The 16,582-nt window shown below is 40.2% G+C and overlaps 1 protein-coding gene across 1 annotated transcript in view; it reads left to right on the plus strand.

Annotated features, from left to right (window-relative positions):
* The window catches only part of DCHS2 (dachsous cadherin-related 2), a gene marked incomplete at both ends in the record, with an annotated part of 211,384 nt that overhangs the window by 9,994 nt on the left and 184,808 nt on the right, over positions 1–16,582 (plus strand). The gene's annotated exons all lie outside the window — the stretch shown is intronic.

Raw genomic sequence — 16,582 nt, forward strand, 5'->3', positions numbered from 1 at the left:
CAGAATGTGTGGTCTATACAGCTGAGTATCATAGTTACCTGAATGTGTGGTAGGTGTCCCTGGCTTTGCTTGAGCACTTATGTTAGGGATTTGATAGTGTTCTTCTTTTCTCTCCCACCCAACTACTCACCACGATCTTTCCTGCTCATGGAGTGTGACCACTTACACTTAAGTATGCACTAAAAAGAGAAGTATAATGTGGAATCTGTGGGCTCTCTGGCTACATGGCTTTGTTGTCCATGCTCTGGGATTCAAGGTGAATGACAAGTCATGACAACGTTTGTAGATGCAAAGACTGTGATGAGATACCGTACGCTGATAGAAAATGTGGACACTGGGTTCAAGGTACCTGGGTCAGAATCTCTGGCCTACTTCTTATTAGCCACCTAGTTTTGAGGAGTGGACTTTATTTCCTTATCTAGAAAATATAGATAGCATCAGTCTACTTGTTTTGTGGATGATGAACCCACACATACATATTTAGATCAATTCTTGACTCAGAGGCAGTACATAATGAATACTATATACATATGTATGTGGTGTATGTGAGTGTGTGTGTGTGTGTGTGCAGGCATGTGAAGAAGCACTGCTGAATGCATGCGCAGTACGTGGGTGGTGGTAAGAGGGCAGTTTCACAGTTCTGCTTTGAGGCATAGTCTCTCCTGCCTGTATTGCTGCTCTGTATACTGGCCCACAAGATTTTATCTGACCCTGTGTCCACTTCACATTTCACAATAGAGAGTGCTGAAATTATAGATGTGGGTCACTGCATCTGACTTTTTATATAGATTCCCAGGGTTGAACTCAGGTCACCAGGCTTGAATAGCAAGTGAGACCTGATGAGCCATATTCTAGTCCCTGCATCTTACTATTGAAAAACAGTAATAAATCATAATTTTGAAAATGAAGGAAGCTGATGAGATTAAAATTATCTATTTTTTAAAAACCTGAATCAGCAAAAAAAACCAATGCTAATCAAAAATGGCGCTCTTTGCGTGAAGAGATGGGAAAAGAGCAAATGTCAGTTGAGCTTTGGGTTTTTAGTGGAGCCTTGTACTGTGACAGCAGACACTGAAAAGTTTCTGCCTTCAGAAGTCTGTCCAATCTCCCTACGTTCTCGTTTGTGCCAAGGAAGCTGAAGAAACCTCTCAGTAGGGCTTTCCGGAAGAGTGGTAGCAGCCCAAAAGTCTTGTGCAGCTTTTAGAGAGGAATATGTAAATGCTGATGGCGGCCTTGGTGTGGTGGGTCACAGGTCCTTAGGTCCCTTATTTTAGAGTCACGTTGTGGAAGTTAATTGGACTGTTAGCATCAAGCCACTCTCAGGGAGTCAAGGCATGGTTTTGGCCTCCAGGGAGCCTCAGTCTTAGTTCTGCTTGCTGGGCAGGACTCTTGGTCCTTTATTGAGATAAACTTTACCGAGTCACAATCCTCAGATGCCACTCCTGTCATTCTCAATCTCTGCAAACTGTACTGGCCACAGTTCTTTATCTACAGAATGTTGCAATTTTGTTTAATGCATTGATGCAAAGATAGGAGAGAATGAATCTTCTCTGGTAGAAAGTGACATGTTTAGAATGAAGGAACTTAGAGGGGATGCGGCAGTTCAGAGGTCTTCCACTATGCTATGCACATGTTTACTGATAGTCTGTGGTGAGTTCTTCCCACTGTGGTTGAAGCCCTTTGAGTGTGTGTGCATGTGTGTGTGCTTGTATGTGAGTATGTATGTGTGTAAAAGTGTATGGTGCCTTTCTAGGGTCAGCCATCTCCAAAGACAATCTCTGAGGAAGGCTTTGGAAAATTGTGATCAGTAAAATTTTATTCTCTGAGACTTGAAATTTGACAATAAATTAACTTCATTAACAACTAAACACCAGGCTTCTCCTAATGGGGCCCTTGCCTCATAAATTAAAAATGAGCAATGGAAGAAGTAATTTATGTTTTCATAGCACATTGGGGAAATTAGCTAGATCATATATACAAATACATAAAATATGCCTTTTTTTTCAAGTGCCAGGTTATTTGAATCTCACTGAGTTAAAAACCTTGATGTGAAAGGAACATGCGTCCTCTCCCTTTGAAAGGGAAGAGGAGTGGATGGGGTAGGGGCGAGGAGAAGGGAAATTGTGGTCAGGATGTCATCTATGAGAGAATAAATTAATAATACTAAAAAGAAGCATATCTCAAAAGTGAAAGCAGATCAGTGGACATTGTCACAAACAATCTGTTTAGTGTCTGGGACTCAACAGCTGGAAAGAAGCCCGGTCCTGCTAGAGAAGCCATGAGACGTATGCAGTCTTTTAAAGAAGTTTGATGTTTAGTTAGCCTACCTAAAATGGGTTTATCATGGAATTTTCATATTTATGCACACATACATTTACATATGTTCCATTGAGCTTTGCCCATACTTGGCTCCCATTAAGCTCCCTGTCTTCTTGTCTACTCTGTAGACCTTGATATGTATACGTATGTTATGTACATACATAATGTACATAATACATGTGCATGTCCGTATGTTTTACAGATTTTACATATGAGAAAAAAGGGAGTTTGTATTTTGCCTCACCTCACTCTGTTTTAAACCACTTCCTCCTCAAGGATTCACTTCTACTCTCATGTCTGTGTGTATAAAACAAATAGATGTATAGTTTTGAATTTAAATCTAGAGTTCACAAATGAGGGAACATGGCTAACATGACGATCTTTTATCTGTTTTTCTGCAAATGGCATGACTTTACTTTTTTATGGCTGAATGATTCTCTGTTGCATGTATATTTATCCCATCATTTATTCATCTATTGTTGGGGTCTAGGCTTGTTTCATCTCTTGGCTGTTGTGAATAGTCAGGAAATTAGCACAGATGGTTAAGTATCTTTGTGTCGTGATGGCTTGGATTCCTTCTGGTACAGACCCAGGGATGGGTTATCTAGCTTATATGGCAGGTCTGGTTTTCAGTTCTTGCACAGTTGCTATAGGAATCCATAGTGCTACATCAGCTGACATTTCTACCAACAGTGGAGGAAGGTTGCTCTTTTGCCTCATCCTTGCCAGCATTTGCTGTGCCCATGGTGACAGCCATTCTGAATGAAGTGAGATGGAAGCTCAAAGCAGTTTTTGTTCTCATTTCCCCATGTCTAAGGGTACTGATTGCTTTCCCCAAAACAATTAAATGGGTTTGTGGATTTATTCTGGTCAACCAGTCTGATCTTGTACCTGTATCATACTGATTTTGTCTCTGTTGCTCTGTAGTATATTTTTGAGAGGAGATGCTGTAATATGTTCAGTCTGGATCTTCCTGTTACATTAATTTGACTCTCCAGAATCTTCTCACCTTCTATGTGCAGTGTTTACTTTATTCAAGTTCTATGAAGAATGTTGTTAGAATTTTTATAGTGGTTGTGTTGAATCTGTAGATCACATTTCTGTCCCCAGTGTTTTAAAGTTTTCACCATAGAGGTCTTTTATTATAAATGGGATTTTTTTTTTATAATTTCTTACTTGGTCATTTTGTTACTGATTTTTAAAAAACTACTGAATTTTTAATGTTGATTTTGGATCCTGCTACTTTACTCAAAGTTTATCAGATCTAAGAGGAAAAATGAGAAACAAAATAATAAAAATTGCATAAGCAAATTTAGCTGTAGGAAGGGAAACAAAAACGAAAAACATGAAAATTTTCTTTCCAAAGAAGAAGGAAGAGGAGGAGGAGAAGGGGGAAGCCCAGGAATGGTGGAAAATACTTTTAATCTCAGCACTCAGCAGATAGGGTCAGGTAGAGCTCTGTGAGTTTGCAGCCAGACTAAGTGAGACTTTGTCTGTAAAAGAAGATGAAGAAGAAAATTGGGGAGGAGAAGGAGAAGGGAGGAGGGAGAGAAGGAAGAGGGTGAAGAGAAAAAAAAGAGAAAAAAGAGGAGAAAGGAGGAAAAGAAGAAGGAGAAAGAAAAAATGAAGAGGAGAAGAGATAGAAGGAGAAGGGGAATGAGGAGGAGAAGAGAAGAGGAGGAGGAGGATGAAGAGAAGAAAAAGAAAAAAGAAAAGAAGAAGAAGATGATGATAAAGAAGAAGTAGAAGAAGAAGAAGAAGAAGGAGAAGGAGAAGGAGAAGGAGAAAAAGAAGAAAAAAGAGACAATTCTACTAAAAGTACTGTTAAAAAAAAAAAAAAAGGAACCACAAATGAAAAAACAATGGTGCCATGGTAGGACTTCTTTCTTGGTCTTCTAAAACTGGTTGTGACAAATGAATGCAGGGTGGACATATAGATTCTTGTAATTCCTGTGACTCATACTGGTTTTCTGAGCCTGTATTGAAAAATGTTTTTAATCTGATTTCTTCACTCAGTAGCTTCCTAACCTGAAGCTGATCTGTGGTAGATCAGCTGGTCTCTTTCACAGGCTTCCTGTCTTATCTTTCAAATCAACTTCTGCTTCCTTTTCCCCACCAAGGGCTCATGAAGCTGGCAGCATGGTATCTTTGCACTGAGTCATCCCTCTTCCTCCATCAATGACCTTCTTCTTTGAAGTACTTTGAATAATAGCTCCCATAGACTCATACTTGGTCTGCAGTTGGTGGAACTATTTGGGAAGGATTAGGAGGTGTGGCCTTTTGGCGGAAGTATGTCACTGGCTTTGAGGTTTCAAAAGCCTGTGATATTCTCAGGCCTCGCTTCTTCCTCCTTTCAGACATGTGTATAAACTCTTGGCTACTGCTCCAGTGCCATGCCTGCTGCTATGCTTTGTGCTAGGATGATTGTGGAGTTACCCCTCAAAGTATAAGCTCCCGATAAACTTTTCTATAAGATGCCTTGGTCACAGTATCTTATAACAGCAATTTAAAAGTAACTAAGGTACCCTTTCTCTTTATGTCATAGTTTATTCTTTCTTATTCCTCCCATGCTTCACCAACTTTCTATCCACCATACTACCTAGAAGTCTGTATCCTGGAAGTAGTGCTAGAGAAATGGGAAGTCATAGCCCAGGAAGAGGTGCTGCACTTGCCCACAGTTTATCTTGTATCTACTGGAAGCAATTGGAAAACATGGTAGATTTCTGAGTTCAGAATGGCATACATAAAAGAAGGTTTGGGATAAGTTTCTGTTAAAGAGTTTCAAAAAGAAGCATTCAGACCAGCTAAGAAGGGGAAGCCCTGAAGGAGTGGATTAGCATAGTATAATAGAGAAGTCTCCAGAGGCATTAGGGGAGAACTGTGTGGGACTGAATACATTGGAAGAAAGGCAATGGTGAAAAGGGTAAAGGAAGAGTAATATGGGGTAAAATGAGAGAAAAATAAAAAGCATTCTGGGAGAGGACCTTTTGTTCCCAGTGAGCTGTGTTTTCCTTGGCCAAGAGTCGAGGAAAGGATATCTTGAGGCTCTTTAGAGATTCAGAGTACAGTCCAACGGTCAGAACAAGGCTGGAGACCCACACTCAGATCTCATAAACATGGAGGTGGAGATTAAAGCTATGAAAAAACTTATGAGGGCAATGAGAGAGGAAAGGGTGTAGGTTAGGAGCCGAATCTTTCTACTCCAAATGATCGAAGGTACGGCTCCATAATGCCGGGGCCATTTGCTTGTCCTTCCAAGTCCCATAGACCATGGGCAGACATTTGAAACAACAATAACAACAAACCCTATTATCCGACTCTTCAAGTTTCTTCCTGTCACCTTCCCTGTTTGTAGACCTTGCCAGTCCCCACTTATAGTGGTGACACTGGTTGTTTTTAGCAATCTTTTGCCTCCACAATAACATCATGCAGGTATGCTGGCGTCTCATTTCCTCACCTGATCCAGTTTTGTTATGTTTATTTTTATTTCTACTTCAAGAATTGTGTTTCCCAAAGATCATGGGTTCCAGTTTAACTGTGAATAATCTAAAACTTCTTTACCTCTTAAATCCCAGTTGTGATGGTTTGTATATGCTTGGTCCAGGGAGCGGCACTGTTGGGAAGTGTGTAGCTTGTTGTAGTAGGTGTGGCCTTATGGGTATAGGCTTTAATACTGGTGTCCTAGCTGCCTGGAAGTCAGTGTTCTGCTAGCATCCTTCAGATGAAGATGTAGAACTCTCACTTCCTCCTGTACCATGCCTACCTAGATGCTGCCATGCTCTCACTTTGATGATGATGGACTGAACCTCTGAACCTGTAAGCCAGCCCCAATTAAATGCTGTTTTTAAAAGAATTGTCTTGGTTATGGTGTCTGTTCACAGCAGTAAAATCCTAACTAAGACACCAATTAATGCCAGTCTCTGGTTACTGTCTTTCAGTTGTTCCCTTAGTCTTTGAGTTTTTGTTTTTGGTTTTTTGTTTTTTCTTTTAAAGCAGGGTCTTGCTATGTAGCCACAAGGCCTGTAGTTTAATATGCAAACCAGTCTGGTCTCTACTATGTCATGGTCTTCATTTCTCAGCATCCCAGTTGTGTGTCCTTAGACCCAGTTGGGTTTTATTTAAAAACAATTATTTATGTGTGTGTGTGTGTGTGTGTGTGTGTGTGTGTGTTGTAGTATGTGACATCAGGCTTATAGTTGGAAATCAGAGAACAACTTTCCAGAGTTGGTGCTTTCTTTCCACTGTGGTTTCTGGATGTCAAACTCTGGTCTTCAGGCTTTGCACGACCAGTGATATTACCTGCTGAGACATTTCACTGGTCCTGGGTTTACATTTTGGATCTAGATTTTCTCCAGCCCACTTCCTATCTATTCTTGCACATAAGTCCCCTTCTATAACTGGGACTTCTCAGTTCACCAAATTGACTTTTGCTCTTTGGTGTCTGTCTGTATGTCACTGATACTAGACCATTCTAGCTACATTCTATATATTTTATGATTCTGAATAAACCACCCCCTAACACTTGGGCGCTGTGGAGGACTTCTGGAGTAATTTCAAGAGAACTGTTGATTCCTCTGTAGCTGTGTGATGCCAAGTGGAGTCTCAACTCCATTGGGCAATCCTCTTGTGTTCCTTCCAGCCTCTCTCCTAAAGCCTTTCTCTTTAGCATAACACCTTGCTCTTTGTACAGCCAATCACATGTCCTGCTAAGCAGAGCCCTGCAGATGGAAACTTGCTTGTGTTAATCTCTGCATTGTCTAGTCCCTGAGGAATATGTGGTTTTTCTGTATATAACCAAATCCACCCAAATTTGGACTGCATATTTCATTTCTCCTGTTCACTCTGACATGAATTTGTCATTACATCCTTTCCCTCTATTTTTGACCTCTACATCCATTTATGTTTCTTCTTGTTAGCATGTAAAATGCATCTCCCAGGTTTGAAAGTGTTTACAGATTAAGTTTGTGGAAATTTTTTCCTTGTTGTTTCCATTTTTCTCTGTGTCTTGTCATGACAGATATCTGCTTCTTGTTTATTATGGTTTTTCTACACAGCTCTGGTCATATGTTAAGACTCCTTTCCACTGACAGAAAAGTTCTGGAAATCTTTGTTCTCTCTGTTCAGTGTCTGTTGTCTGTTGAAATAGACCCAGCACCCTGGTTTAGTCTGTGAGCAGGAATGTTTTCATTCACATATGTGGGAGTCAAGAAATTGGGAAGAAAATGTAGTTGCTAAACTAAAAGAAAGGTGTATCGGGAGTGATGTGTGGAGCCATAGCAGTACGTGCTTGGAATCCCAGTACTTTAAAGATGGGCACCAGCCTGAGCTACATGACACCCTGTCTTTAAAACAAAAGCAAACAGATTAAAATAAGAGATAGAGGAATAATTATTGCTCATTTCTTAATGTTACATTTGTAGTTGGTAGGAACCCTTTGGTTTATTAATTTATATGATAAAGTTTGAGGCCATTGAAATAGCATGTTCTGTGGAGCAGAAGAAAATACCCTCTTCTTGATTATTGCTTGAATGACTTTTGCTACTTTAAAAATTCAGTGTAGCTTTTAAGCTACAACCCTGTCCCGTCTATCCACCAGAACAGTGTGTCTTTGTTAGCAATCCTTCTTCTAATTTCTTTCTTAAAAGCCCAGGTTGTTAAATTCATTGTAGGTTTGACCATTTTCCTGTCAGCATGCATGGCTCAGCTAGCCACTGATGAAGTGTGTAAGAGCTTTTAGGTAAGGTCGAGGAGGAAGAATGTTGCTATTACTTCCACGTGCACTTGCTTTGGAAGGAAGGAGAGTATTCTACTGAGTAAAAGCCTGGCTTCTGGCGTCAGGCAGATGTGAACTTAAACTTCAGCTCCTCCACTTTGGAGTTAGCTCTGGTGCATGTTCCTGAGCTTTGTGAGCCTCTGGTGTTTTACTCCATAAAATAGGAATGATACTAGGATCTGCCTTGTAGGATTAGTGTGTGGTCAAGTGTGGCGATGCTTGGGCAGTTTGTGGAGAAGCTTCTGACTATGAAAAACCCAAGAAGATGGGTCATTTTGCCTAGTTTCAGTTGAGCTTTAGTGACACTAGGTGAGAAGAAAAAAAATAGAAGAAAAACAATTCTTATTAAAAGCCCTGATGGCTAGTTATATAAAGGGCTAATGGCACAGTCTTGTCCCTTATTTGCGGATTCAGTCCCAAATGTAGTTAGGCTCTTATCTCAAGCAGTTAGACAGAAACCTTAGCTTCAGAGCTAACCTGATTCTCTTGGTCTAATGTCTTGGTGAATCCCACTGCCTCTCTGCTGATACTGAGTGTCAATCCTTTTTAAAAGTCCTGATGGCCAGTTATGTAAGAGGCCAATGACACAATCCTGTCCCTCACTTGATCCTTCTGTATCTGTTACCTGGGCATGGCTCTGATTTTTCCAATGTCAAGGAACATTTCCTAAGAAAGAGGTACCACAGATTTGACCTTATAGATCTTCCTGGGCTGAGATGAAAGGGAAGTCATGGAGCGTGAAAACCTCTGGTTTCCTATGGTCAGCTGTGCCATTATCCTGTATTGGCTATTCTGAAAATGTTTCTTTCCCAAGCAGAGGTTAAAATGATGTGAAGAAGAAAAGGTGCTTTGGGTTTCCCTTTAAAGAAATGAGATGTCAATAATGTACGCTATTGGGAGCATGTAGTTAAAGTTGGGAAAAAAAGAATTGCATTTCCTGTAAGGAATTGGCTGTCTGAACAAAAGACATGGATTAAAACTCATTTGAATTCTTTTTTACAGTAGGTGTAACAACACATAATTCCTAACACATCATTTTATACTTAAAATGAGGTAACTTTAGAAATATTATCAACGTAACATTTTCAGCAGCATTTGTATATGTTGTGTATCATACGTCATATTTTGGACTCTATCTACAAAGCATGCCTTCTTTGTAGGAGAGGAAACGTGAGCTTTTTTCCTTTAACTGGTTATAATCCTTAGTAGTGTAGTACTTGCATAAATGGTGTCAGTGGCATACTTCAGAACAGACCTGTGGGTAAGAGAGGATGGGCCATCTAGGTGATGCTTTGAGGCTATGTGTGGCAAAAGCAAGAATGACTGATAGGTGGCTTTATTCTCACGAGCATAGTGATGATAGGGAAGATCAGAGGGCACTCTAGATCACTTGGGGTTTGATGACAGCTAATGAGAACGTCTGTTCCATACAGAGGGCTGTCACCGCCTTTAAAAGCGTTTGTTTCATTTTTCAGACTACTCTGCGATTTCCTTTGGGGTTGATTTTGAGAAATTTTGTAGAATTAGCCATGGTGTGGATGTGTTTAGAGGAGATAAAACATTATTTGTGGCCTGTAAGATGGGCTTTAACTTTTAAAGTTGTTTCGTTGGAAACATCTCCTGAGGTACACGCCTCCAATTTCGGGATTCAGAAACCTAGGGGAAGTTAGTGTTTATACTCAGATGGACTTGTCTGTTCCTAAGAGCAAGCATTCTTAGTTTATGCACTGTTTACTGTCCTTTGAAGTACAAATTATTTTAAGTATGAATTAGAAAGGATACAAAGACTGCTCTTTTACAGTAGGGATAAACAATAGTACAACATTTCACCTCGGGCAGAAATCTATTTCCTGGGCTCCTCTTACAAGAGGTCTTTTGATGCCGCCTTTCTTGTGCAGGATCACTTGTCATGGCTATGTTTGTCCTCCTTCCACGGCTTGTGCTAGTGTCCAGCATCACTGGGAGAGGCGACAGGAAGGGCAGTTTATCAGTTAGTGTTTGGCAGTATCCAAGGAGATGTGCTTTCTTGGCTGCATTCAACGTCCACTCAGTGCCCATTTCAGTAGTCTCCTAAGCCACCAATGGATCCAGCGTGCTTTGAACTTGAGAACACACACACAAAGGCTGGCTAATAGAGCTTGTACACCGTGCCTTGCTAGCGGTAGGTGCTGAAGGGTTTAAATGAGAGATCTACTTCAGTTTTACCCAAGAATGACAGATAGCACCATGCATTTATAACTCTAGAATTTTGGTTAGAGAGTTGATAATCCTTCATAAAAATGCAGAAAGAGAAGCTAGCTCCATGAACCAGCTGCTAATGTTTCCCATCACATTTGCCTTTAGTGGGGCCACATAGGAAGCCTATGCATTGAGACCATTGAGATATGTCGTTAGCAAGCTCTACTGAAGTGCAAAAAGCTGCCTAAGATTACTGAAGACACCGAAGACCAAGTTCTAATGCGGCACAGGAGCATTCATCTAAGGAGGGATTCTATCTGGGTGTGTTGGTGCATGCTTCTAATCCTAGAATTTTGGATTACACATCTGAAGCTAGTACATCTACCTAACAAGACCTTGTTTAAAGTGCAAACAAAGGAGAAAGAAGTATGCTTTGCCCTTTGCTCTGTCCCCTTTTTGTAATTCAAAGTCTCTGGAAACCAAATATTTCATGACTGTTTTTAAGGGCATGACTCCCCTGTCCTATATCAGACAAAACTTACTCTCCTTGACAATTACTGTCCTGCAAAACTGCCACAGCTTTAATAACCTCCCTCTTGTTTAAAACTTTGCATGCCTTTGAACTGCTTGTAAAATGTAGTTCAAATACCCACCCCAATCTACCCTGCATTCTTTATCCTTGTTTCGTGGCCCTCGCTCCCTTTTTCCCATGTCTTGAAGATAACTTGTGCTTTCCCTCCAATAGCTTTTGCTTTGCTTCGTTCATTCACCAAATTCTCATGTGTTAAGGCACATTCCACCCAAGGTGATGGAATTCAGACATAGGGCTTGGGAAGGTAAACAGGGCTGGATAAGATCGTGAGTATGGGACCTACAGAATGGAGCTAGTGTTCTGTGTAAGCAGAGGAAGTGGGCAAACTTGGATATTCCCACTGTCTGAAGCTTTAGCAGAGAGACTGATGTTTCTGGGCCAGAAAATAGCCCTCGCCAGAGCCTCATCATGTTGGCACCTTGAGCTTGTCCTGCCAGTGTCTAGAACCAGAAAAAGAAAATGTCTACCATTTAAGTCTCCCGGGCCATAGAACCTCGTTATGGTGGCCTGAATAACCTAACTAAGGCTAACCTAACTAAGTCACTGTGGTGCATACCATGGGGTAATGTGCTGCCTCCATCCTTTGCCACAGATATTTCTCCCTTGGCTAACTCCTATTTCTTCAAAACTATTGTTTCCTTAGGGGCTTAGAAAGCTTTGATAAAATGCCCAAGTGCCTCAGTTCCATCCAAGTACCACACACACACACACACACACACACACACACACACACACACATACACACACACTATCCTCACATAAGGGCACATACCACACAAACACACACACACATACACACACACACACTATACTCACAAAAGTTCACACACTATACAAACGCACATATACACACACATATACACACACTATTCTCACACAAGTGCATGCACACACACACACCACACACACTATCCTCACACAAGAGCACATACCACACAGACACACACATACACATACACACATATACACTATGCTCATAAAAGTTCACACACTACACAAATGCACATACACACACACTATACTCACACAAGTGCAAGCACAACCACCACACAATATACTCACACAAGTGTGCAAACACTCACATACCACACAAACACACACATATACACACACTAAACTCACACATGTGCATGTGCACATACCACACATGCATACACTATACTCACACAAATGCATATATACTCTTTCTCTCTCTCTCTCTCTCTCTCTCTCTCTCTCTCTCACACACACACACACACACACACACACACACACACACACACACACACACACACACACACCTCCCTTAGGAAAGTTGCCTTGGCTGTGAGGTGCTTCTCCACCCCAGCTGTTAGCTCGATCTTCTTCCTCTAAACACCTGCACGTGATACACGGTTTGCAGTAACCCTCTTTGGCAGTACTCCTGGCCTAGGTAATGGCTCAGCATCTGCTTCCTTGCTTCTGATTAGCTTTCTGGGATGCTGGCAGAGACCTATCCATCCTGCTCACTGAGAAGTGCCTGCTCAAACGCCTCACACACAGTAATCATAAAATGTGTTCAATGACCAGATGAAATCATCTGCTGCAGGGTGTCTTCCTACTGAGTACTGGTGGCTTCTGGAACCGGGTGGGTCTTACAAAGTGATTTTAAAGTCTGTGTGAACTCTCCAATGCCCTGGTGTCTTTCTGATAGGCAGAGCAGCCCTGCAATGGCTGCCATCTGCCTTTTGAGGCAGGGAGAAAGTAAATACTTCCCCGGGTGGGCTGTGGTTGCAATTTATTTCTAGACAGATCTTTTTATTTCATGGAAAAAGGATAGTCTTTGTCAGGGCCTTTTTGCTATTCTATTGTCAGAGTCTGATGCCACAAAGGTTGCCCATTAGCAAACGATCACTAGCGTGTTCTCGTCTTTTTAAATGTCTCAAGTTAACAATGTGCTGTTTGGTCCTTTATCCCCACTCTGCACAGCTCTCATTCTTAGAAACAATATTGGCTGGATGCTTCCAGAGACAGCGATATTTTAGCTTTCAAGTTGATTCTGTCTGTTCTTGAGCTTGAAAAATAAATCAATTCAAAAGTTTAAAAACAAAAGAATAATCACAGGAGATGTAGTTCAGCCTGGGTTTGGAGGAATGCCAGCATCGTGAAGCACTTTCCCCAAACCTTTTAAGTCGAATATGAATTGACTTATTAATAGTTATGTGCTCCGTGGGAGGTGAGGAGTGGAGAGACTGCAGACACGCTGACTTGTTCTGAGGTTTCAAAAAAATTTAAATTACATGTGATTTTTTTTTGATGCATGCATAAGAAGTAAAAAAATTATTAATGTGACACTGTGTGATGTTTCAGCACATTTGTACATTGTGTAATGTTCAAATAAATCAGGTAGAATATACGACTTTCTTCAAACAGCATTTTTTTATAGTGTATGCATTTAAAATCCTCTTCTCTACTGGGAGGTATGGTTTCTTGTTATCTACAGCTACTATGATGTCATTTTTGATGTCACCAGCATGCCCAGACTCCTGGCTGTTGTGACACGGTTGTTCACTTGGTCACTCAGTTCTTCCCCAGCCTCTGGTAACTACCAATCTCTTCTCAGCCTCAAGACTGAGGACTTAGGCTCCATATATGTATGAGCTCAGCTGGTACTTGCTTTTCTGTAGCAGGCTTTGTCTCCTTAACACTAAGAATTCAGTTTGTAAGTGAGAAGATTTTAATCTTTTTGTGGCTAAGTAGTATTTAATTGGATATTTATTTATCTATGTATCATCATCTACTATCTATTGTTGAGGGCCGAAGGCTGCGCCTTACAAGATGGTGCTGGTTTCAGGTGCCATGAATCAGCTAAAGTGTGGTAAACAACCACTGGGCACATGTGCAAAGAGTGGTGCAAGCCAAGTCACCGCCCATCTCGGGGTGTCACGATCAGACCACTGGCGGGCAGCCAATCACACAGCGACACACCACCCTTGGGGGGTATAAATTAGGGTTCCTTTTCCTGCCCGGTGTCTTCCTCTTCAACATACAATAAAGGTTGTTCGCAGAAGAATCCTGTTGTTGCACGCTTTTTCCTGCCAGCGGGAAGTGGGGCGCGCGACAATCTATCACCATCTATCTATCTATCTCACTATCTATCTATCTATCTATCTATCTATCTATCTATCTATCTATCTATCATCTATCATCTCTCCATCTCTCTCTCTATCCATCCATCCATCTATCCATTCATCTATTTATCTATCTATCGCTCATCTGTCTATAGGTCTGTCTGTCTGTCTATTATGTACCTACATCACATTTTAAATTAAATTCCCCAGTTGATGGCTACTGTTATGTTGCTTTCTATAAGGTCAAATATTTCTCTCCATCACCTCAGTGCAAGAGCTCCTCGTTTCCCACTCTGTCCCACACCTGATGAATTTGGTGCTTCTGATGACAACCATCTTTACTGGTGTGAAGAAAACGGTTCATATTTTTTTTAATTTGCATCTCCCTGCAGTTTAATATGCAATTTGCATTCTGTATACAACCAGCCTCATTTTATTCATCTGGAAATGGGGAATAATAGAGAATTTGAAGTACTTTGGTGGTAAAATACAATCTCATTAAAGCATTATATTAAACCATTAGGTTAGTAGAAAGCTGTAGCTATTTCTTTTGTTTGTTTCATCCTCTTTTTTTGACATTTAAAAGTTTTATTTCCATAACCAGTAATATTAAGGCTTGCAGATTTAGAAAGGAAACATGTGCTTTAAGATGTGCGGAAGTAACAGACCTTTCCAAGGCGTACAATTCAGTAACTCAATGTGGGTCTAACAAGACTGTAGGGTGTGGATGACTCCATAATTCATCTACCAAAGGGAAATCTAAAGCATTTCCACCGATTCTTTTAATATTGGTGCCCTCTGCTCTTTAGAAATATTCAACCATAGTAATTTAGTTTAGCTCTATTATTAGAAAACAAAAATATATCAAGAATCACTCTTATGTACAATATTTCTAGAAAAAGCAATTGGACTAACTCAATTAAAAACTCAGAAAAAAAAAACACTTCATGGTTGAGCATTAATTCTAGTAAAACAGAAAAAAATTTCAAATAAAAGGAAAGCTAGCTTTCAGAAAATTACATGAAGTAGGTTGGCACTATATTTTAATTTTAGACAGAAATCCTTAAAACATCTCAACATTATCTTTGCTCTTTAAAAATGTCATTTCTTTTTTTTCTTTTTTTAATTGAACAACTTTATTTTAAAAAACAAAGATAAATGTACAGATTTTTGCATAAAAATATATGAATACATTGTCAGTACTTGATTTTTTAAAGGTTTGATAGTATGCATTAAAATCTTACTAGTTACAATGAGCATAAAGTACATGTAAAACAAGATGTAACCTGGAAATAGTCAAAGTTTTCTTGGTATGTAAAGGTTAAGCATAATTTTTCATTATTTTTTTGGCCTTTGTTTTTTTTTTGAACTTTATACAGTCTGTGAGTTGTTTCTGGGATGTTCAGAGCTTTCTGGGGTTACTATCCAATTATCAGTGACTGCATATTATGTCTGTTCTTTTGTGACTGGGTTATCTCACTCAGGATGATATTCTCTAGATGCATTCATTTTCTTAAGAAATTCATAAAGTCACTGTTTCTGATAGCTGAGTAGTACTCCATTGTGTAAATGTACCACAATTTTTGTATCCATTCATCTACTGAAGGATATCTGGGTTCTTTCCAGCTTCTGGCTATTATAAATAAGGCTGCTATGAACATTTGTTGTATGTTGGAGCTTCTCTGGGGTATAAGCCCAGAAGTGAAATAACTGGGTCTTAATGTAGTACTATGTCCAATTTTCTGAGGAACCACCATACTGATTTCCAGAGTGGTTGTACCAGTTTACAACCCCACCAACAGTGGAGGAGTGTTCCTCTTTCTCCGCATCCTTGCCAGCATCTGCTGTCATCTAAATTTTTGATCTTAGCCATTCTGACTGGTGTGAGGTGGAATCTCAGGGTTGTTTTGATTTGCATTTCCTTAATGACTAAGGATGTCGAGCACTTCTTTAGATGCTTCTCAGCCATTCGATATTCCTCAATTGAGAACTTTTTGTTTAGCTCTGTACCCCATGTTTTGATAAGGTTGTTTGGTTCTCTGGTGTCTAATTTCTTATATACCTTGGATATTAGGCCTCTATCAGATGTGGGGTTGGTAAAGATCTTTTCCCAATCTGTTGGCTGCCTTTTTGTTTTCTTGACAGTGTCCTTAGCCTTTCAGAAACTTTTCAGTCTTATTAAGTCCCATTTGTTGATATTTAACCTTAGAGCATGAGCCATTGGTGTTTTGTTCAGGAAATTTTCTCCTGTGCCTATGTGTTCTAAGGTTTTCCCTACTTTCTCATCTAATAGTTTCAGTGTACATGGTTTAATGTGGAGATTTTTGATCCACTTACCCTTGAGCTTTGTACAAGGAGATAAGAAAGGGTCTATTTTCATTCTTCTGCTTGCTGAGTGCCAGTTGGACCAGCACTATTTGTCGAAGAGGCTGTCCTTTTTCCATTGAATGTCTATAAGCTCCTTTGTCAAAAATCAAGTGACTATATATGTGAAGGCTCATTTCTGGATCTTCTATTCTATTCCATTGATATGTGCCTATCTCTGTACCAGTGCTGTAGCTATTTCTTATATAAGAGACCTGGGAATTCCTGCAGATAGTGGTCTCAGCCTGGCTTCTACCAAGTTGGAAC

Source organism: Micromys minutus, assembly GCF_963924665.1.
Source record: "Micromys minutus genome assembly, chromosome: 4".
Taxonomy (NCBI): domain Eukaryota; kingdom Metazoa; phylum Chordata; class Mammalia; order Rodentia; family Muridae; genus Micromys; species Micromys minutus.